Consider the following 25,330-nt stretch of genomic DNA (forward strand, 5'->3'; position numbering starts at 1 on the left):
CACCTGACAGGCATACTACTGAATGCTTTGTGTTATTGCATATCGTAGAGCAATTTCCGCATATCATGCAGTCAACATGTAAACAAGACCTTGGGAATCAGAATGTTGTGGCTTAGACTTAACTAGCTGTCAGTTAATTTCTCTGAAACTCAATCCACTTATCTATGAGCAAGGATATAAAGTGCGTCAGGAGGTTTATAGAAAACACATTTGTGTGCATCACCTGACTCACTGCAGGTACTTCTTTACTAGCTATTAAAATTAATATTGCCCATTCATTTGGTGCCATTTTCATGCCAGACCTGCTCATGGGGACCTACATGCCTTCCTACTTCATACAGTTAGGAACCAGTACCTTTCCTTGAAATATGTCAGAAACTTAAGTGTGAAATTTAAATAGTGAGCTTCATGGTGTTTGAAGCTTGTGTTATCTGGGTCAAGGGATATTAAACATGAGTCAAAGACTATTTTTTTTTTTTAAAACTGCATAATTAACTCTAAGCAAGTGATAGAACCCCAGCCTCTTCATGACTTTTAAGTTAATAATGTCAACAGATACTTTGAGAAATCTACATATGTGAGAAAGAGTGTTTATTCTGGGGAAAAAAAAATGCTACCCTTATTGAGACCTCTATCCTTTATTAGCCCAGCTGCTGTGTGGACCCAAGAACATTTCCTGGGTGATTTGTATCTTCTTCTAAAATAATGAAGTCATGTATTCCGACACCTGGTACCACCTGCTCCTGGTAAGCGAAATGGCTTTGCAGCCTCCTTGACTTTCAATGAGAAGATAAAATGATCCTGTGCAGATAGGAGAGCATCCTATGGGGATGTGGTAGCAGGAAGAGGAATAAATTAAGCAGTCCTTCTCTATGCCCTTAGGTAAAAACAGACTTAAGAGATTTAAAATGTTGAACTTTGGGTCAGCTGGGCAATCAAATAAGCAGCTGAAAGGATCTAGAGGGAATTTGATGACAGATATTTGAGGTTCAACTGTCAAGAGGGTTTGGATATTTTATCCTAATTCCAGGGTCAGGATGATTTACAGTAAATATTCCTCAAAACTCAAAGGATTCTTTTTATTAATAAAAAGTAAATATAATTTTAAAACTAGGTCTATTTCCCTCTTGTTTTTTGTTTAAATACATATCTTAGAAGATGAAAAACAGATACTAACGTTGAAATGCCCTCTTCTAGAATACATCTTATTTCATTGGCTAAAATCCTAATTTCACAGTGGGCAAAGCAAAGAGGTCAAAGGAAGTTACCTAATATGTACTAGAAAAAGTAGACGTGAACTTTATGAGTATTCTCAGTTTGGGGGCATTCTATTTAGGTAGAAGACACATTCAAGTAGTGGCATATCTGTAACTTAAGCTCTTTTTACTACATAGTTTTATGCCCTCAAAGAGACAGATATTTGAAAGGCAGCACTGGCACTTGTTAAACATAAAGAGCGGGAGTGGCTACCTGAAGTCAAATGCTGGTTCTATCACTTCTCAGTTGTGTGAACTCTCTGGATCATTTTCCCAACCTGTAAATGCAAATATTGATAGTATTTTGTTCATAAGATTCTAGCTAACACTGAAACAGCTAATTCACGTAAAGGACTTAGAAATTGCAAGGCACATAGTAAGTGTTCGGCATACACTTGTTGACAACTTGAAAAATATACACATCTATTTCTATTTTGATTCTTTTTTGTTGGAGATGTTTGTGCTGATGTTAGTCCCTTTAGTTGTTACTTCTTTTAAAATCCTTTCAGTTTTTTTCACCAGGTGCTTATCATTCATCATAATAACTACATTGATGATTACAATAGCTCGATTTATTGGTCTCTTGTATCTCACAGCCTTTGCATCCATCATCTCATTTACTGCTTGGCTAGAAGAATACAGAATTCTTAACATACCTTGTAGCACCTTCATGATTTTCTCTCCCTTCTCATCTCTCATCACTGTTAAGCATGTCAGATTTATGTTGTCAAAACAACTCAGGTGATTTCCAACTGCATACAGTGGGCTCTTTTTTTTTTTAATAATTTTTATTGGGGTAGAGTTAATTTACAATGTTGTGTTATTTTCAGGTGTTTGCGTGTGTGTGCGTGCTAAGTCACTTCCGACTCTTTGCAACCCCATGGACTGTAGCCCGACAGGCTCCTCTGTCCATGGGGATTCTCCAGGGATGAATACTGGAGTGGGTTGCCATGCCCTCCTCCAGAAGATCTTCCCAAGCCAGAGATTGAATCCGCGTCTCTTATGTCTCCTGCATTGGCAGGCAGGATTTTTACGACTAGCACCACCTGGGAAGTCCATTTCCAGGTGTACAACAAAGCAAATTACTTATGCATATACATGTACATCCATTCTTCTTTAGATTCTATTCCCATATGAGTCATTATGGAATACTGAGTTCCCTTTGCTATATAGTAGTTTCTTATTATAATAGTTATCTTTTTTTTTAATACAGAGGTATGTATATATTAAGGTGAGCTTCCCAGGAAGTACTAGTGGTAAAGAACCTGCCTGTCAATGCAGGGAGACGTAAGAGACACGGGTTTGATCCCTGGGTTGGGAAGATCCCCTGGAGAAGGAAATGGCAATCCACTCCAGCATTCTTGCCTGGAGAATCCCAGGGATGGGGGAGCCTGATGGGCTACAGTCATGGGGTCATAAAGAGTTGGACATGACTGAAGTGACTGAGCACACATGTATATATTAATCCCAGTTTCCCAATATGTCCATTTCCCTTTCATCCAAACAAGTTTGTTTTCTACATCTGTGATTCTATTTCTGTTTTGTAAATATGTTTATTGTACCTTTTTTTAGATTCACATGTAAGTGATATCATATGATATTTGCCTCTCTCTGACTTATTTCACTCAGTTTGACAATCTTGAGGTCCATACATATTGTTGCAAATGGCATTGTTTCATTGTTTTCAATGGCTAAATAATATTCCATTATATAGATAGATAGATAGATAGATAGATAGATAGATAGATTGCATCTTCTTTATCCATCCCTTTGTTGATGGACATTTAAATTGCTTCCATGTCCTGGTTATTGTAAATAGTGCTACAATGAACCCTGGGGTACATGTATCTTTTTGAATTATAGTTTTCTCTGGATATATGCCCTGGAATGGGAATGCTGGATCATATGGTAGCTCTCTATTGTTTTTTTGTTTTTTTTTTAAGGAATTTTCATACTGTTCTCAATAGAGGCTCCACCAATTTACATTCCCACCAACAGTATAGGAGGATTCCCTTTACTCTATATCCTCTCCAGCATTTATTGTTTGTAGATTTTCTGATGATGGCCATTCTGACAGGTATGTGATGATATCTCATTGTATTTTTGATTTGCATTTCTCTAATAATTAGTGAGAGTTCCAGAAAAACATCTATTTCTGCTTTATTGACTTCACCAAAGCCTTCGACTGTGTGGATCACAATAAACTGTGGAAAATTCTGAAACAGGTGGGAATACCAGACCACCTGACCTGCCTCTTGAGAAACCTGTATGCAGGTCAGGAAGCAACAGTTAGAACTGGACACGGAACAACAGACTGGTTCCAAATAGGAAAAGGAGTACATCAAGACTGTATATTGTCACCCTGCTTATTTAGCTTCTATGCAGAGTACATCATGAGAAACGCTGGGCTGGAAGAAGCACAAGCTGGAATCAAGATTGCTGGAAGAAATATCAGTAACCTCAGATATGCAGATGACACCACCCTTATGGCAGAAAGTGAAGAGGAACTAAAAAGCCTCTTGATGAAAGTGAAAGAAGAGAGTGAAAAAGTTGGCTTAAAGCTCAACATTCAGAAAACTAAGGTCATGGCATCTGGTCCCATCACTTCATGGGAAATAGATGAGGAGACAGTGGAAACAGTGTCAGACTTTATTTTGGGGGGCTCCAAAATCACTGTAGATGGTGACTGCAGCCATGAAATTAAAAGACGCTTACTCCTTGGAAGGAAAGTTAGGACCAACCTAGATAGCATATTAAAAAGCAGAGACATTACTTTGCCAACAAAGGTCCATCTGGTCAAGGCTATGATTTTTCCAGTGGTCATGTATGGATGTGAGAGCTGGACTGTGAAGAAAGCTGAGTGCCGAAAAATTGATGCTTTTGAACTGTGGTGTTGGAGAAGACTCTTGAGAGTCCCTTGGACTGCAAGGAGATCCAACCAGTCCATCCTAAGGGAGGTCAGTCCTGGGTGTTCATTGGAAGGACTGATGCTGAAGCTGAAACTCCAATCCTTTGGCCACCTCATGCGAAGAGCTGACTCATTGGAAAAGACCCTGATGCTGGGAGGGATTGGGGGCAGGAGGAGAAGGGGGTGACAGAGGATGAGATGGCTGGATGGCATCACTGACTCGATGGACATGAATTTGAGTAAACTTCGGGAGTTGGTGATGGACAGGGAGGCCTGGCGTGCTGCGATTCATGGGGTCGCAAAGAGTCGGACATGACTGAGCGACTGAACTGAACTGAACTGAACTGAATAATTAGTGATGTTGAGCATCTATTCTTGTGTTTCTTGGCCATCTGTTTGTCTTCTTTGGAGAAATGTCTGTTTAGATCTTCCACCCCTTTTTTTGATCAGATGGTTTGCTCTTTTCTATACTGAGCAGCACGTACTGTCAGTGTATTTTGGAGATCAATCCCTTGTTGGTTGCTTCATTTCCAAATATTTTCTCCCATCCTGTGGGTTGTCTTTTCATTTTGTTTCTGGTTTCCTTTGCTGTGCAAAAACTTTTAAGTTCAATTAGTTCCCATTTGCTTATTTTTGTTTTTATTTTCATTATCCTAAGAGGTGAATCAAAAAAGATTTTGCTGCATTTTATGCCAGAAAGTGTTCTGCCTATGTTTTCCTCTTTATCTTTAGGTCTTTAATCCATTTTGAGTTTATTTTTGTATATGGTGTTAGAGAACATTCTAATTTCATTCTCTTACACGCGTCTGTCCAGTTTTCTCAGGATCACTCATTGAAAGAGACTGTCTTTTCTCAAATTGTATATTCTTACCTTCTTTGTCATAGATTAGGTGATCACAGGTGTGGATTTATCTCTGGACTGTCTATCCTGTTCCATTGATCTATTAGAATGCAAAAACTGCTGCTATCTACTGACAAACACAATATGTACTTTAAGATTCAGGTCAATTACTTGCTATTTCAACCACTACAATATTGTAAAGTAATTAGCCTCCAACTAAAATAAATAAATTTAAAAAAAAATCCTGTGCTGTATGTACTAGCAGATTGTTTTCTGTAGCAGTTATTATGGTAATGTGCAAAAATTAAGCCCCAACGTAATCATCTCAGAGTTTTATTATGCTCCCCAACTTGCCTCTCTTACGATTCCCTGGTCTTCTTCTAAAACCTATTATAATTATGATAAAACTTCGCTGCATTTGTTGTGCCATTATCATTAAATAAGCCCCCTAGTGCCACGCTCTCTCGTGGTGATGAAGATTCCGCTCTCTGGAGCCAGGACGTCTGGGCACAAATCCCAGGGCCAGTATAGCGCCACCTTGGCCATCTTTCTTTCTCTAAGCCTCAGTTTTCTCATCTTAAAAAGAGGATAATTATACAAAACCTTTTATAGCATTTTCTGGAGGATTAGATGAGAGTGTTTTTAAAATGGTTGCTCTGGTGCCTGCTTCCTACACATGCTCAATATGCTCTATAAATATTATCTATGGTTAATCGTGAAATAAAATAGGCCAGACTTCTCTCTCTCATCTCTCTCTCATCTCTCTCTATATGTGCACACACATGCAAATAGAAGACACAATTAGCAAAGAGATTACCATGCACACTATCTAAATGCATATATTTAGTAAACATTTGTTGAAGGAATAACTCTTTTCATGCACAATATATTTTAGAAACACAAAAGCATGTCTCTCAAATACAACATGCCTGAGTAAAGGGATTATTTTCACAAAGCCCCCATTAATGAAACAGAGAAACATGAGAATACAAAGAAGACCACAATTCCTTGGGAATCCTTAACATTTTTTGCTCTGTTCCTTCATTCATTACACAATTAGTGAATGTCTGTTGCACAACCAGCAACAATCCTTTACTAGATGAGCTATACAATAGCCTTTGGCTAAACGCAATACAATTGTAACCAATCAACTGTCAATGTGTAGTTGAAGTCTACCTTCTTTTATCCTTTTATAGCTCTTACCTTTAATGTAGGTGCCATGGTCAGTATACTAAACTCCGTTATGGGGGAGAAGGAAATGGTTTGGCAGATTATTTACGGCTGCACATAGGCAAGTATATGCATGCTTAGCAAGAAATCTATGATTTAAACTGACATCTCTTTTTTTCTGTCTCAAATGCTTAAGAAGAAACAGACACTAGATTTTTCAGTGTTAAGGTAAGCAAAATATCAGTTCACTCTATTTAGATAAGTCTTGATAATGAAATTGCTAATGTCTTTAGTTTATTATTATTTTAGTTAGTTTTCTTTCCTTTCATTAACTTGTTTTCACAGTAGACATTTTTTCTGAAGGATAAATCTGTGTACTATTATAGCCAGAGGGGCATTTAAGACACTGCTTTGCACCTGGGAAACCCATTTAATTACTGGAGCTGTCAAAATGTTTTATTGTAAACAGCTTTTCTGATAGGTCCTGTTTCCCTCCTATGAACTATCTTTCCCAGAAGATGGTTGTCTTTTCAGAGGAGCTTAAAGTACAGGTGTCATAATTTAGAGGAATGAAGTTTTTATGTCTGAAAATACCCCATCCTTCTTCTCATGTCCAATTGAGAAATATTGCATGTTCATTTTTTCTAGTTTATGTGCATCATGAGACACTATCAAATTAAAAAAAATTTAAAAATTAGGTAGAACAAACTGTCTAAACTACAGGTAAAATAAGGCTTTATCTGAGATGGAAAAATAAGATATTTGAAGTTGTATAGGACCATTAAATCTATTTAGAATGAATCTAACAACATAAAAAGAGATCTAGATGTTATAAGATTTATAATTCATTTAAATACATTGAATATCACATAAACTCACAAACCAAAGAGCTTCTGCAATACACAGATGTCTTTTCACACAACACAGCTGAGATTAAGGAGCTTTTGTCTTGTCTGGTTTTTGATTGTGTATAACATTCCAAGTCTGTTAAATCTTTTCTTGCTTTTTGGAAAACTTATTCTAACTCCAGGGCCTGCCTTGGCTTGGTGTATCAAGAGCATTAACATCTAAGGAAAGTTTTTCTCCTTTATGCAGAAGGCAGGGTTCCAATTTAAGTGCCACTGAGTCTCAATTCTGAAGTTTCTCATATAAATGCAAGGGTGGTTGGTTAGGTGGAGAAATCCAATAAGAACTCTATCGTGAATCTTTGAAGATTATTTGCAACTAGTGACCAAAATTAGAAAAGGATTATTAGCACAATCAGTAAATTAAGGTCCTAGTCACAGTCCTATTGTGATAGATCCTGTCAGGCGAGCGTATTATATGTTTTTCTCTCCCTGGGCCTGTCCTATGTAAATTGGGCCAGCCAGGAGTGCTGTTTGTTTTACCTGAGGTTCTCACTCTGGTCCTTGGACCTTCCTTTGTTCTATTTTCGCAGGCTTTTCCCTTCCAGGTCTTTTAGCCACCGCCATTCTGAACTCCTTTTCCCTATTCTAACTACCTAACAATCCTACATTCTTTTGCACTGATATGTCATGTGAAAATATGGACTGAATCTAATGATTCCTATGAAATATGTGTGCAATTCACACAAGTTATCTCTTATTATGAGATAGGATAACCCATAACCTAAGGAGACTCCAAGTGCACTTAATATATTAAAATAGTTCTGACTAGAACTATAAACTCAATCATAAATAATGGAGTTGTTAATGGCTCTTCTCCACTAAATATTCAAACATTCACACATTTTTCCATGTAAATGTGGGCAATTCTATGCTGTTAGCACAGTTTAAAAAATATAATATCATGCTGCTCGAAGATACTACCTTGAAACTCTACAACATAGCACATGGGTTTGCTCCCTACTCTATCTAGGTTCTACTCAGCCCATATATCAATGCATACACTCTCACACACATTTTTCTTGCTGTTTCAAGAATTATGATTACAGTCTTCAAAATTCAGGTTCTAACTGTTCAAAGGGCCAAAAATTTTCCAAAGATATGGAAAAGTTGGAAGATGTGTAAAACATTCAAGAGCCAGAACAGACAAAAACAAATAAGAGAAAATAATGGGCCAAAGTCTGTAGACCAGTAGTTTTCAACTCAATGCACAATAGAATTACCTGAGAGTGTTGAAACAAATGCCCTTTCCTACACTCCACCTGTAACATTTCTGATTTAATTTGTCAGGGGGCGGGGGGTCCTGGACACAAGTCTTATTTAAGTGTCTCAGGTGAATCTGGGCTTCCTAACAGCTCAGTGGGTAAAGAATCCACCTGTGATGCAGGAGACACAGGAGGTGTGGGTTTGATCCCTGGGTTAGAAAGATCCCCTGGAGAGGAAAACCCACTCCAATATTCTTGCCTGAAAAATCATGGACAGAGGAGCCTGGTGGGCTACAGTCCACGGGGTCACAAAGAGTTGGACACAACTGAGTGACTGAGCACGCACATGCAGGTGAATCTAAAGTGAAGTTAGTCTTGAGGATTTCAGATGTAGATCATGGAGAAGAAATACTAGAGTGGTTGAGTAACAGGATGTCTGGTTAAATTTGAATTTCTGATAAACAATGTATAATCGTTTCTTTTTTAATTTCTTTTTTATCATCTTTTTCTTTTAAGCAGAGGACAATTGCTTTACAATATGGTGTTGGTTTCTGCCATAGATCAACATGAATCAGCCACAGGGACACATAAGTCACCTTGCTCCTGAACCCTACTCCCACCCCATCCCACCTCTCTCGGATGTCACAGAGCACTGGGTTGAGGTCCCTGTGTCACATGGCAAATTCCCACTTGCTATCTATTTTGCATATGGTAATGTATATGTTTCCATGCTATTCTGTCAATTTGCCCCACCCTTTAGTTCCCCCACTGCTTCCACAAGTCTGTTCTCTGTCTGCATCTCCATTGCTGCCCTGCAAATAGGTTCATCAGTACCATCTTTGTAGATTCCACTATCTTTCTCTTTCTGACATACTTCACTCTGTATAACAGGCTCTAGGGAATATTACTCAGCTATAAAACAAACACATTTGAGTCATTCTTAATGAAGTGGATGAACAATGTATGATCTTTTAATACAATAGTATGTCCAAAAATATTATATGGGGCATACACTAAAAAGAAAGGAGGCTTCCCTAGTGGCTCAGACGGTAAAGAGTCTGCCTGCAATGTGGGAGACCAGGGTTCGATCCCTGAGTCGGGAAGATCCCCTGGAGAAGGAAATGGCAACCCACTCCAGTATTCTTGCCTGGAGAATCCCATGGATGGAGGAGCCTGGCAGGCTACAGTCCATGGTGTCGCAAAGAGCCAGACATGACTGAGTGACTTTACTCATTCACACTAAAAAATGACTGGTCATTTTTCTGGAATTCACATTTAACTGGGGTTCTTTTATTTGTATATATTAAAGTGTAAGAAGAGATTTATCTTTAAATTCTGGTAGTTGGAAGAAAGTGGCCTGACATTTTTCCTAACAGAAGGAAATGGACTAGCATAATTCCTAAATGAAAAATGTTATTTTCCTGATAGTGCTGGGCTTTAGCAGAGAAGTGATGGAATCAAGTGAGTGATGGAATCATATTAAGACTGAAATCATCTGAGTGGAGCAAATGGCAATTTTTATTTTAATTCTTTCTGTGCCAGAGTTTCCCAATCCTAGAGAATCTGAGCAAAGAGAAGTTAGGAAAGTTAAAAGGTCAATAGACACCCCAATACCCACATCTTGTTCTTAATCAATCAATCATCCCTGCAAATGCTTTGGATAAAACATATAATTTGAAAATAAAACAAAGCAAAGGAAATTAATATTAGATGAGAAATGTTGCACAAATTCCACACTGCGATGTGGAATGCCAGAGTGCTTGTCTGAACCATATGGGTGTGTATGTGTGCAATGAACAGAGGAGGACTTTTACCCAAGTGTGGTCATTGCAACTGACCCAGAACCAGAATGCTTTATATACTACCATTCCAAAGTCTTGTTTAAGATATAGTCATTTTGATGTAAAAAGAGCAAGGTCAAGGATGACTGGTCATGAAGAAGAGAAAGAGGAAGATCACTACAGCTTTACTTCTATGCCTGGGAAGGAGGAAAAAAAAAAAAAAAGTTTCCTCCTCCTCCCCAGCATCTCGGGGCCAGGAGAAAGTCACCCTGGGCTGACCTAGAGAGTTCCATAACAGAAGAGACTGCGTTGTCTGATGTTCCCCTACAGTTTTCTGCAGTATGTCTCTACTTCTTTCCTGTCTGCTGATTTTTTTTAAACTTGGCCTGCTTCTAATGTTGGTCTCTTTTCTATTATATGAAGGGTTAAAGCTGCTACTTTTTCTGCTCCTTTTTCTTACTTTCTTCTAGAATTCTTATTCTAACTAAAAGATCAAAAACTGAATTTTAAGCTGATTTCATTCCTCACTGAGTTTGAGATTTTTCTTTCAAAGCCCCGACAATAGTTATCAGTTCATATGAAAAATTCAGAAGGTTTTTCACCTTCACCGGGCTACTCCCTCTGCTTTTGTGCAAACCTGGATCTTGAAGTCAAAAGTGTTCCAGACATGGATCTTTTTATTTCTTCCTAAATCTTTGAGTATGAGATAATTCCATGGAGAGCTACTTTAATTTTCACCCAGGTTTGTGATGTATATTCAGTATAATAAGGGCTCTATCCCTCTTATTTGTTGACTATTTAACTCTATCACACTCTAGGTTTCAGAAGTCCACAAATACAATCAAGAATTTACCTAGTACTCTCAAGGGCCTTGATCAAGAAGGGAAGTGACAAAAGACTTGGCTGTGTGTGTGTGTGTGTGTGTGCACACGCACAAATATTTTGTCTTTTAGTTTTACTTTGACTCTCCTACACACACCCTTCTGCAGATGAAGATTTATATAATGAATAAATTGAGAGCACATGGTTGGAGTGATTCAGATTGGCTGAAAAATATCCCCAGGAGTCCTCTGAGGAGACTCTGGCATGGTTGTCTCTGACCAAAGATGGTAAAAGAGTCCAGAGGAAGGTAAAGAATAACAGAAACTAGGGCAACCAACCAGGTAATATTGATAACTTCCAGTGCTTGATGCTAGAATTTCAAAACCAAAAACAAAAATAAACTTACATTATACAGCTGTGTGTATTTGGGCAAGCTTCATTGAGTTAGTGGGGAACTGTGCATTTCTTTCAATTTGCCTAGAAGATCACTTTCAGCTGTGCTGGCAATTGGAAGCTTATTCTAAACCTGTGGTTCTAACTGGACAGTTTAGGGACCAGTGGCATCACCTAGAGGCTTGTTAGTCACACACATTCTTGGGCCCATCTCTGACCTACTGTTTCAGAAGCTTTGCAGGTGGAGCCTAGCAAACTGTGTTTAATAAGCCATGCAGCTGATTTCTGAGGTATGAGGACCAATACCCTAAACACTAATGACCCCTTCTAATGTAAGAGTCCTTTGAGCTGAGACTTTGGCATTAGACCCAAATTCTGACATTCACGTCCATCGTATTTCTTCTGATCCCAGAAAGAAAGAGATTGGTGCTGAGGACATCGCAGGACAAAGAGACACAGACAGCCATTACTAGCTGGGGCTTTTGCTGCGAAGCCTCTTTCCATTGTCTCACCTTACTGGAAGGAGTCATGAAAGAGGTGAAGGATGGCCCAGAGCTCCTCAGAGACAGTAGTCTAAGTCCTCTTGCTGCTCCCATCAGAGGAAAACATTTTAAAAAATATTTACCCCTATTAGCTTATAATGCTACAGGGAATTCCATAACCTGCCCACAAAATGTCCTGGGGTTTAACTAAAACATGAACAGCATTTCCAGCCCTTGAGTGACTAGAAAGAGAACCAAGAGCATGATTTCCCTCAGAGTGGTGATTCCCTGATTTTGGTTTGTTCAGGGAACATAGGGTCACGTAAAATATAGATATTCAAGCCTGAGAGGTTCTGATGCAGATGGTCTGAGGTGTATAGCCCAGGAGTCAATATTTTAGTAAGAATCCCCAGGTGATCCTGCAGCGGCTTCCATAAGAAATTTAAAGAATTAGCATTGCCTTATACAACAATAGATATAACACTTTCAACCTGAATATTATATCCATTTCCCAAACTTCTTAGATGGAGATTTCAAAACCTTCTCTCAGTTAAAAATATGAACAGATAGCTTTGTAATGATAATGTTCCCATATGTTCACATGGCACTTGTACACTTTTAAAAGTGCCTTCACATGAACCATCTAAAAATAGCAAGGGCACAAAATGGTATTGCTTGGAGAATGTTACTTTCTTGATCCAAACAGTTATTTGGAGAGAAGAGAGAATTTTATGAATATATATTCATGGCTGTATACAACGTGCCGGGATTAATGCCGTGGATGAAATCAGGCACCATGAGAACAAGCATCTAAGGGGAATCCAAGAGAGGATATCTTTTTTCTTAGTAAGAATTAAATTAAGGTGATTTTTAGTGCAACTGCACTAGAGTCCCAGCTGTTTCCAAGGCTGTGGTCTAAAATATTGGATTATGTACTTTTTTCCATACTTGAAAAACTTGCAGTACAGCTTTCACAGAATACTGCCAAATAAATACTAAGGATGTGGATGTTTATTCATTTGGAACAGAGACACAAAAATCAACCAAGACTTCTCCTTATTTAGGAGTGGAGGTAGATCCCTGAAGGACAGATTTCATTGTGTAATAGTAAAGGATCGTGACAGCTCTCAGGAATTTCCTATTGGGTTCTACTGGTTACTTTTGCTAAAGAAGAGTACCAATGCAGCCAAGGTAGCAGGACTGATACCCACATAAGAGGAAAACCATGCTCTGGTTACAGATCTCCCCTGATCTCCAGCCAGGCAAGTATATGCCATTAACCAGTAAAGAGTTCAAGGAAAACTGAAGACTTATTAGTACCACAAGAGAAACGAAAACTCCCCTCACAGTGGTATATGCAGCTGGTGCTTCATTTCTGTGTTATCTTCTATTTAATTGAATTTTAAAGCATCTACTTCTTTAAGAACATCATCATCTTTTTGTGCACAATAGTTTTAACCATGGAACACATTATGGGAATCCAAGACAGAATCTCTCAAATATTGACTAGATATCAACATGCAGAACAATACTTGTGATTAATCCTGACAATTTTATCTGATTACCTCTATTTTATAGATACATTGCTTACTTGCAGTTTTCTTTTTTTTTTTTAATTTTTTTATTAGTTGGAGGCTAATTACTTCACAACATTTCAGTGGGTTTTGTCATACATTGATATGAATCAGCCATAGATTTACACTTATTCCCCATCCCGATCCCCCCTCCCACCTCCCTCTCCACCCGATTCCTCTGGGTCTTCCCAGTGTACCAGGCCCGAGCACTTTTCTTAATGAACTTTTTGTTTTAACAATTGCTACATTGGTCTGTGTTTTAACATTGCTGTAACTTCATTTGGTTTTGCTTAAGTTTTTTGTCTCATATGATTTAGGTTTTAGGTATAAACTAATTCTTTTTCCAAACAACAATGAGGAAGATACAAAAGAGGTAAAAATCTTTGTTCCAAGGGGAAATTTGTTCAAGTAAGCTTTAAGAATTGGAGCCAAAGGACTTTTCCCATGGGCTTCTGGAGCAAAATAAAAATGGAGGGACTTCCCTGGCAGCCCAGTGTTAAGACTCCATGTTTCCAATGAGGGTGGTGTGGGTCTGATACATGGGCGGGGAACTAAGATCCCACATGCTGCACTGTGTGGCCCCCCACTTCCCCCACCAAAAAAAAAAAAAAAAACCTGGAAACACAGGTCCACAGATAACAAGCAGTGCTGGTCTCTGGGGTTGAGCTTCTCAGCTTGCAGCTGAGTTACATTCCCCCACTGCTGGGGACTGTTAATGCCTCTGGCCCAGGTTCAAGGAATAGTTAGAGGGACAGCAAGGCTGTATTCCAAACATTACCTACCCTGGAAGCATTACTAAATGAGTTTAAACCACAAACATCACTAAAAGAATTTGTACTTCAGCAGAAACTCTCAATTAATGTTAGCTATAACTCTGTTTTTCTATAGTCAGACAGGACCTTAGAAATTCTCTGATGAGATCCAAATCCTTAGGTTTCCAGGTAAAGGAATGACCATTAAAGTAAAAAGCTTATCCAGAGACATACAGCTGATTAGACACACTTTCCTTGGCTGTTAAAGGAAATGATCATATTTTGACACATTTTCACTGCATTCATATCAAAAAAGATGAAGTAAGTGCTGCCAATCATAGTATGCCCTTCTGCACAATCCCCTATCTTTATTTCCTCTTTGAATATCACATCTTCCTCTTTGTTCAAGAGCTTCCCCTCGTCTGCTGTTACCTCCTTTTTCGAAACCAGACCTGGCCTTCCTCTTTGTGGCTATTCTCTCTGCCTCTCCCCACTCCTGAGCCATTTAATAGTATGGAGTCTGAAACACATCATAAAAGGAATCAAGAATGTCTATTGCTTCTGTCACTTTGTAATTTTTGTTAAAGGTTTTACATCTTGACAGGACATTTCAAGTATCCCTACTAAAGCGTCTCCATCAACATGTCTAGCGTTGCAATAAAGATGAGTCATCAAAAAATCCAGGAAGACTAGATAAGAAATTTTACATTTTGACTTCTGACTGCACCATTATCAGATATATCAGCCATCCATCTGTATTGATACCTCTCCACTCTCTCAGCCACCATTGTCTGTTGTTCTGGAACCACCACAGGGCCCAGCTGGGAGTGGGCTCCAGCCAACGTCACACAGGCACACTCTGCTCACAGCGTTCTGCAGATCACCCCATGTTCCCCCTCTCTTTCTCTTACTGCCTTCAGGGCTTTCCCACTGCTGAGGATGGGGGAGCCCTCAAAGAACCAAGCATGCCCAACTCAGAAGTGGGAAATGGAAGTGACTAGAAAATTATTTATCTGCCTCCCTCCCCACTGCACAGGTCCAGAGATACAGTTGAATGACTCTTTGGGGAATAGGTCTCCTGGACTAGGTGATCTGGCTGGCCTGTTTAGACATCCTCTTATCTGGTCTCTCCCTGTTTCACTGCCATGGTATCGCTCACTTTTTCCCTGTGGATTTTCACTCTCTAACAAGAGCACTGATGAAGCCTGCTTTATAGGTAACCCTGGCTAAGGGAAGATGCTTTGGTATGTCAACTTAACATTCCAGTTGAAACTCATATGACATTGGTCAATACGTTAAAATGTAAGATGTAGCATTTGCCAATAATGTGATTCCATCCAGTCCATCCAGGAGAAGGGGAAAACAGAGAACAAGGTGGTTGGATGGCATTACCGACACAATGGGCATGAGTTTGAGCAAACTCTGGGAGATGGTGAAGGACAGGGAAGTCTGGCGTGCTGCAGTCCACGGGGCTGCAAAGGATCGGACACTATGGAGTGAATGAATAACAACAACAATCCAATCCACCTAATGTATTTAAAAAAATTTTAAGACCAACTCAATGGTGGATCAAATGGTAAAGAGTCCACTTGCAATGCAAGAGACATGGTTCCATCCCTGGGTTGAGAAGATCCCCTGGAGGAGGGCATGGCAACCCACTCCAGTATACTTTCCTGGAGAATTCCATGGATAGAGGAGCCTGGTGGGCTACAATCCATGGGATCACAAATAGTTGGGCATTACTGGAAGACTAAGCATACAGCAATCAAATATTGGGGTGTTAATAATTTCCCCTCACTCAGTCTTAAAGGATTTCTACTTTATATTTAAACTTTATTTTCTTTTGTTTAAGAAGGTATGTATGAAAAAATAACATTAAAATGCATTATATCATTTAACTCTGTGGGAGAAGGCGAGGGTGGGATGTTGCGAAAGAACAGCATGTATATTACCTATAGTGAAACAGATCACCAGCCCAGGTGGGATGCATGAGACAAGTGCTCGGGCCTGGTGCACTGGGAAGACCCAGAGGAATCGGGTGGAGAGGGAGGTGGGAGGGGGGATCGGGATGGGGAATACATGTAACTCCATGGCTGATTCATGTCAATGTATGACAAAACCCACTGCAATGTTGTGAAGTAATTAGCCTCCAACTAATAAAAATAAATGAAAAAAAAATAAAATGAAATTCATTATAAATGTAGATCCCCTGTTTTCCATGTAACTCAAAGAGCTGAGTTCATTTGTGATAAAGCAAGACATTGATAGGTGCTAAATTAAGAAATAAATGAGTGTGTGACCAAATAGCTTCAGGAAATTTTGAGCTAATCAATTTTTTTCCTTATTGAGCAAGTTCTCATAGCTTGATATGTCAAGCTATAAGATTATTGATTGGTATATGTTAGCATATCAATGTATTACATACTGGGGATCCAATGGTGGACAAAAATGGAAACAATGCTTGTCCTCATGTAGATTTCAGTTCATTCAAGGGAGACGACCATTTATCAAATGATGATGTAAATAAATGTAAACTTGCAAACATGAGAAGTGCATGAGAATTTGTAATAAAATTCCAATGTGAATATCTAAGGAGGGTAATGTACTATTTGTAATCACAATTTGATCACTGATCCCTTTTCAGAGAAAGATTTTGTGGCAGGAGGGAGGGAGGGTAGGGAGATGAAATACTGTACTAGAAATGAGTTAAGTGTATAGCTGAGCTTGAGAAACGGTGTTGAGACATTGTTAAGAAACAGTGTTCAAAGAACTGTCTTTAAACAAGAATCTTAATCTTTCTGTCTCCTCATCCGAAAATGAGGAGTTTGAACTCATGATATTCAGTGACTTTTCGAGTTATGTATTTTATAATTAAATAACTCCAACTAAAATATTTAGAAATCTGAGTACATGGTTTGTGATTTCTTCAGGACCCACTGCTATCCTTTCTCTCTTTGCAGCTAATCTAATTGCTAATTATTCCCTTCATTTGAGTGATACTGTGGGGCATGGAAACCATAGAATCTACATTAGGAGATTTTGCCACTTACTGCCAGGAAGGCAGTTAAAGATGCTGCATTCTTTTACCTAGGATATGACAAATCTGACAAAAGGCAAACAAAAGGCATCATTCTCTTTGCACAAAGAATTAGGTTCAATGTCACTAAAATATTTGGGATAGAGAATTACTTCACATTTTCTTCAGTGACTACTATAGACAATAATTGTGTTGAATTTTGTATAGAAAAACTTCTACTAGGAGTTCAAATAACCTCAAAATAATAAAATGATTTTTTTTAAATCAATGAAAATTAACATAGATTTCTTCTTTAAATGCCATTTTCCAGCGAATCTCTATTAAAAAAAACAGATGTCTGTTTCCCATTTGTCTCCTCCTTAAAATAGCTTTACTGAGTGCCATATATGTCTAATTCTTCTTGGGTAATATGGATTTAATAAGACATATGTCCTTACATGCAGTACTTAGACAGCCCTGCTACAATTTGCTGTTATAAGTCACACACATCTGGTGCTATTTTGACCTGGCAATTACATATAGTTCCTTCCTTAATTTCTTGGGGAAAAGATAATGTGACAAATTGGGACTATGTTCAAATTAGCTTTTAAGTTTCTCCCAGTTGGGAGGACAGAGCAAGAACTTCTATACCATTTCCTTCTTAGAGCTACATAATACTTCCTCACCCATTTTCCCTTGTCAAGAAATGTCATTTTAAATGCCCAAAAGTCAAGTTTAATGGTAGCATGCTGACATTGGCTCAATAAACCATTCTACAAACTGAGGCAAATATATTTCTCCCTGAATATTACATATCAGAGTGTCTATTACTTAGCCCTGTCTCTATCACATGCAAACTATGGAACTTTGGAGCACTGATTCCATTGCTACTAGTTTCTCTGTATATTTTTATATGAAAATTAAATTAGGTAGTCTTCATACATCACAAAGTTACTTTAAGAATCAAATGAAACAATATATGTGGAAGTGTTTTTTATGTGGAAGTGCTTTGAAGTATAAAAATTATTTTACAAATAAGAGATACTATTTGTTGATCGCTAAAGATTCACCTTGTTAAGCTAAATGTATTGAAATCAACGAGACCTTATTAGACACTATGGAAGATATGAAATGTGTATAATATTTCATATTATATTTTTCAATTATAAATGGTGAACTTAAAACACTTCAACCAATTAAGAATATACAACTACAGATTAAATATTATATATGGCAAGCAAGAAGTAAAATAGCTGCTTAAAGAAGAAAATAATCAGTGTAAGCTAGAATAATAAGATATATTAAATAGTAATTGAGTAATCGGAGAAAATTTGAGTAATTTTCTCCGAAAATTTTCTCCGAAAAAAGCAAAAGACCAAGACAGAGAAAATGTTCAGAGAGGCTAGAGTAAGCTCAAGAAACTGAAATAACAGAAAGAATGAACTACTGCTCAGGTGGTGAATTCAGATACTTTAAAAAATAAAATAAAATTATCTCATTCTGGTCTTTTGTACAAATTTGAATCCCTGCATTCTTCTATCCAAAAGGAATATGTGGAGAAATTTAGGACCAACAAATCATCAAGAACACTTTCTTCTCATATTCCTAACACCTCTTATCTTTTGTAATTCTTCTTCCACCAAAGCAGTGTGGGCCATTTTTGGCAGCCTGTCACCATGCAACCTTTTACCACACTAATTAATGTGTCTATAGCTAGAAAAGCAATGACAAAAACAATAAGCTGATGTTTCAAATTTAATCTCTGACAGCCGCTTTCCCAAATACAACCTGTGAAATTCATAAATCAAAGAGGAAAATCTGTTCATGTTTTCAAATCAAGGACAATGTGTTGACTCTGCTTTACCTGATTCACACAGCACCATATCATTGGTCAGGGCGGCTCTGGTATTAGAGAGAAGGAAGCAAGGTTCCACAGAGAAGGGAAACATAGAGTGGATGTTTCGTCATGGTAATGTTTGGCTTTATCATGTAACTGGGGGCAATCATAAAATCATGTTTTGTTTACAAAATTAGTTATGGTTATCTCAGAAACCTAGAAAGAATATACAAGTGGCATGTTGGGATCCCTTGATAATGTACTCTTGCGTATGCTTTTTTCCAGTGGAGGAAAGCTCATACATGCTGCTATTCCTCTGTCAAGGGAGCTCAGTGATTCCCAGGAGGCAGTCTCAGCACTGCAGGACAAGTCACAGAATAGTTTTGTGATACTACTGACTCATTTTTGCTCGACCCTGTTTCCCTACTGGTTTCAAGCTACAGCTAAGTTACTTACTGAGCAAAAACTTTATCTTAAACCAATTTCACCTTTATAATCCTTTTGGCCCAGCACCCTTGATATGTTTATTTAACAAAATTTATACAGTACCCTTGATGTTAGAGTGCTTTTTTTGAGTTCCCAAAAAGCACTCTAACATGACCGACATATCCTGCTTGGTCCTGAAAATTATTTATCAAGGTCACTGTGCAACTTGCACACAGATAAATATTACTTAACCCTATGACAAGGCATCTTGTTTTGTTTGCCACCTCCTTACCTTCTAAAAGCACTGCATTTTGTTTCAAGACTCCCTTTTTCTGACAGCACTGTTGGGAAGAGCTACCAAGTCCTTCTCCATGGACATCATGCCATTTCAGGTTTTGGCGTGGAACAGTAGGGATAGGAGATGGGAGGAGGCAGGACCTAGTAGCCATCAGCTCCATCTTCCTCCTTAGAGTAAACAGTACTATACTCAATGAGTGAGTAGAATAACTCCTTACCGAAAAACGATTCTGCCTTTGAATACAGTAAAGATTTTGCCTTTGAAGCCCTGCTATTAAAATATTGAATCTTCTCTAAATCCAATTTACTCTTCTAAGTAACAGCCCCTTGGAAGAGCACTGCTATAAGAAAGGAATTATTATTCAAGCTTTATAAGGTATTTGCCTGAACTGGAAAAAAAAAAAAAGGTTGAATCTTAGTCAAGCTATGAGCATGATAGCAATTTCACTCTTTCGTGTCTTTGCACATGATATTTTCTTTGCCTAGAAATACCACTTCTCTCTGGTTAAACCCAGCTTAAATGTAACCTTCTGGGAGAAGTTTCCCCTGACCTCTCTAAGGTAAAAAATAATGCTCCTTCTTCTGCTCTTTCATGACATATCCTCATTGAACACTCTTGCATTAGAACACTGATCATTTGTTATAATGGTCATCTCAACTCAGCTCTAAACTCCTTGAAAACAAAGACATCTTTATATTTGTTTCCTCAGTGCCAGGCTAACAGTAGAGACTCAGTACTTGTTTGTGAAATAAGCATTGTCATAGTCACATGACGTAAGTGGCTAAAATTAAACAGACAAGGGACAAGAACCCATAATCATTTGTCCATGTACCTCTTGACTGCCCCAGCTGTGAAAAGGTAAGAGTAACCACCACTGTTTATACTAGTCATGTTGATAATATCAATTCTGGATAAAATGGATGTCAAGGGCAGCCTTAAAATGAAAAGGTATCCATTCATTCAGAAAGGCATTCAGTACACACTTACTGATTAATCACTATATGCCATGAAAGGCAAGATAAATGGCACAGTTTCTTCTCTCAAGGAGACAAGAAAATAAATCGTCACCATGCAGGGTATTAACTGTTGGGCATTCGGATAAGAAAGGCACCTAATCTACACTGGGAAGTCAAGTAAGGTTTCTCTAGGGGGGTTATGCCCAGTGTCCTTGAAAGACCAGTGGGACTTGAATGTGAAGAAAGTATAGGAAGCAATATAAGTAAATGAAAAAGCCATGTGAATGTTTAGTGCTGGGAAAGAGGCTAGCATGTTTGTGGACTAAAAATAGTTTGGTAGGGCTAGAGGTATGGCCTGGGGGGTAAAGAAAGAATAGGGAAAAGGGGACCTCTAGCTGGTTACAAGCTAGTGAGGGGACTGTATGAATGCATATCAATGAGTATCAGGTCTTTAAAGGTTTAAATTCATGGGTTCCTGTGGCATACTCCAGTCAAGTTCCTATAGGACAGTGCTGCCCAAATCATTGAGTCTGGGATGCCCAATCAAATTTGTCACACTTTGGGATTTTTTTTTTTTTTTGAAAGTGTAAAACAGTTAAGTGAAAGTGGAAGTGTCAATCTTTCAGTCATGTCCGACTCTTTGCAACACCATGGACTGTAGCCTGCCAGGCTCCTCTATACATGGGATTTTCCAGGCAAGAATACTGGGTTGCCATTCCCTTCTCCAAGGGATCTTCCTGACCCAGGGATTGAATCCAGGTCTCTGGCATTGCAGGCAAATTATTTACCATCTGAGCACCAGGGAAGCCCATAAGAGGCCCATAAATAAGTTCCAGTGGTTTAAATTTTGGAAATCCTAGCACAAAACCATATTTGGCATTTTTTAATGTATCATAAAATAAGGCAAATTAAGTGCATGTGTTTAAATCAAGTGAATCTAAACATATGAAGCATCTGCTAACTCACTGCAGTCGTGTCTGACTCTGTGTGACCCCATAGACGGCAGCCCACCAGGCTCCCTGTCCCTGGGATTCTCCAGGCAAGAACACTGGAGTGGGTTGCCATTTCCTTCTCCAATGCATAAAAGTGAAAAGTGAAACTGAAGTCGCTCAGTCATGCCCGACTCAGTGATCCCATGGTCTGCAGCCTACCAGGCTCCTCCGTCCATGGGATTTTCCAGGCAGAAGTACTGGAGTGGGGTGCCATTGCCTTCTCCATCTGAAGCGTCATCCTAGTGCAAAACTCTCTGCTTGGCCTCATGTAGTGTACAGAGATAACCCAAGCACAGATCCAGATCCCAAGAAATTTCAGTGTATAAGAGCTGATAGATCTCTTCTCTTCTGAATATCTCTTCATTTTAAATGCAAAATGTTTATCAATTGAATAGGTGCTCCCAAACCCCATGTCAAGTAGTAAATACTTTAAGGTCTTCTGAAAACACAACAATGAACAGTGGTGAACCAGGGCTTTCCTGTGACTTAGTCAGTAAAGAATCTGCCTGCAATGTGTGGGAGACCGGGATTTGATCCCTGGGTTGGGTAGATCCCCTGGAGGAGGGCATGGCAATCTACTCCAGTATTCTTGCCTGGAGAATCCCCATGGAACGAGGAGCCTGGTGGGCTGAAATCCATGGGGTCGCAAAGAGCTGGGCACGACCAAGAGACTAAGCACAGGATTAAGATCTCCTGACCTGTTCGTTCTGATGAACATCTTTCAGGAATCTTCTTGGCTGGAAAAAACAAAAGCAAGGTCAACAGGTCTATTATCTGTTAGTACATTAAGACTACTGGGGGGAAAAATGAAGGAGAGGGAGAGGAAAACATTTGTTTTAAAGATTTCTGACTGAAAGTCCTAGATTGATAAACATATAAAAATATCTTGCAGGGGAAAATGTTGTACATGTCTAGATCTCAGGATATTTCCAAAATATTAATTGTCTCTACACATCTGAGACCAGTGGGCATCATTTCTACTATTGGGGAAGAAAGGTGCCCGCTTGCCTAGGGCTATGCAGCTTGTCACGGTGTGAACCAGGACTGAAATAGGATTCTTGGCTCTCTGGATTTCTGATATCCAATTCAGCAGACTTCAACTTTCCACTAGATACTCTGCAAGTTAAGCAGTTCTCATGTCAGCTTGTGCCAACTGCTTAAATACCCTGTCAAATCTTCAAGTGTTATAAGTGTCAAGTGCCTAGGAATCTAGTATGTCCTAAGGACTAGTTCCTACCTTGCTGTACTATTTGAATTTAGGTAATGGTGAGAGTTCAAAAAGCCATCACCTCTGTAATTACTACATATTAAAATTCTAATGCTAATACCTTACTGAAAGAAGATGTAACTGGATGAATGTGAGAAGTCCCAACTATTTCCTTAGATAGGAACACCACATTTCTAATGCTTATATGATGAATCATTATGTACAAATATCAATACAATTTGTTTTTAAAAAGGTGAAAGAATCAAATAAATTGGAAGAGAGTATGCATGTATGCATATCTGTGCTTAAGCTAGGCAGAATTGTTCTACATATGCAATATATCTAATTCATTTCATATGAAATTGACTGGCTGTTTGACATCAAATAATTATAATACATAAAAACCCTTGGATTTAGTATTTTGGTCAATTCAGTTCAATCACTCAGTTGTGTCTGACTCTTTGCAACCGCAAGGACTGCAGCACGACAGGATTCCCTGTCCATCACCAACTCCCGGAGCTTGCTCAGACCCATCGAGTCAGTGATGCCATCCAACCATCTCATTTTCTGTCGTCCCCTTCTCCTCCTGCCTCCAATCTTCCCCAGCATTAGGGTCTTTTCCGATGAGTCAGCTCTTAGCATTGGGTGGTCAAAGTATTGGAGTTTCAGCTTCAGCATCAGGGCTTCCAATGAATATTCAGGACCGATTTCCTTTAAGATTGACCGGTTGGATCTCCTTGCAGTCCAAGGGACTCTCAGGAGTCTTCTCCAACACCACAGTTCAAAGGCATCAGTTCTTTGGTGCTCAGTTTTCTTTATAGTCCAACTCTTACATTCATACATGACTACTGGAAAAACCATAGCTTTGACTAGATGCACCTTTGTTGGCAAAGTAATGTCTCTGCTTTTTAGTATGCTGTCTAGGTTGGTCATAGCTTTTATTCCACAGAGCAAATGTCTTTTAATTTCATGGCTGCAGTCACCATCTGCAGTGATTTTGGACCCCTCAAAATAAAGTCTTTCACCGTTTACATTGTTTCCCCATCTATTTGCCATGAAGTGATGGGACTGGATGCCATGATCTTAGTTTTCTGAATGTTGTCATAAGCCATTTTTTTCACTTGCCTCTTTCACTTTCATCAAGAGGTTCTTTAGTTCCTCTTTGCTTTCTGCCATGAGTGGTGTCATCTGCATATCTGAGGTTATTGATATTTCTCCCAGCAATCTTGATTCCAGCTTGTGCTTCATCCAGCCCAGCGTTTCTCATGATGTACTCTGCATACAAGTTAAATAAGCAGGGTGACAATATGCAGCCTTGATATTCTCTTTTCCCAATTTGGAATCAGTCTGTTGTTCCATGCCCGGTTCTAACTGTTGCTTCTTGATCTGCATACAGATTTCCCACGAGGCGGGCCAGGTGGTCTGGTATTCCCATCTCTTTAATAATTTTCCACAGTTTGTTGTGATCTACACAGAGTTGGACACGACTGGCATGACTTGGCGGCAGCAGCACACAGTGAGAGGCTTTGAGATAATCAATAAAGCAGAAATAAATATTTTTCTGGAATTCTCTTGCTTTTGATGATCCAGCAGATGTTGGCAATTTGATGTCTGGTTCCTCTGCCTTTTTAAAATCCAGCTTGAACATCTGGAAGTTCATGGTTCATGTACTGTTGAAGCCTGGCTTGTAGAATTTTGAGCATTACTCTGCTAGTGTGTGAGATGAGTATAATTGTGTGATAGTTTGAACATTCTCTGACATTGCCCTTCTTTGAGATTGGAAAAAAACTGACCTTTTCCAGTCCTGTGGCCACTGCTGTTTTCCAAATTTGCTGACATATTGAGTGCAGCACTTTCACAGCATCATCTTTTAGGATTTGAAATAACTCAACTGGAGTTCCACCACCTCCACTAGCTTTGATCATAGTGATGCTTTCTAAGGCCCACCTGACTTCACATTCCAGGGTGTCTGGCTCTAGGTGAGTGATTACACCATTGTGGATATCTGGGTCATGAATATCTTTTTTGTTCAGTTCTGTGTATTCTTGCCACCTCTTCTTAATATCTTCTGTTTCTGTTATGTCCATACCATTTCTGTCCATTATTGTGCCCCTCTTTGCCTGAAATATTCCCGTGGTATTACTAATTTTCTTGAATTGATCTCTAGTCTCTCCCATTCTATTTTTTTCCTCTATTTCTTAGGATTGATCCCTGAGGAAGGCTTTCTTATCTCTCTGTGCTAGTCTTTGGAATTCTGCATTCAAATGGGTATATCTTTCCTTTTCTCCTTTGGCTTTCACTTCTCTTCCTTTCACAGCTATTTGTAAGGCCTCCCTCGATAACCATTTTACTTCTTTACATTTCTTTTTCTTGGGGATGGTCTTGATCACTGCTTCCTGTACAATGTCTTGAACCTCTGTCCATAGATCTTCAGGCACTCTGTGTATCAGATCTAATCCCTTGAATTTATTTCTCACTTCCAATGTATAATCATAAAGGATTTGATTTA

The sequence above is a fragment of the Cervus elaphus genome, chromosome 33 (assembly GCF_910594005.1).
Source record: "Cervus elaphus chromosome 33, mCerEla1.1, whole genome shotgun sequence".
In the NCBI taxonomy this organism is placed as follows: Eukaryota; Metazoa; Chordata; class Mammalia; order Artiodactyla; family Cervidae; genus Cervus; species Cervus elaphus.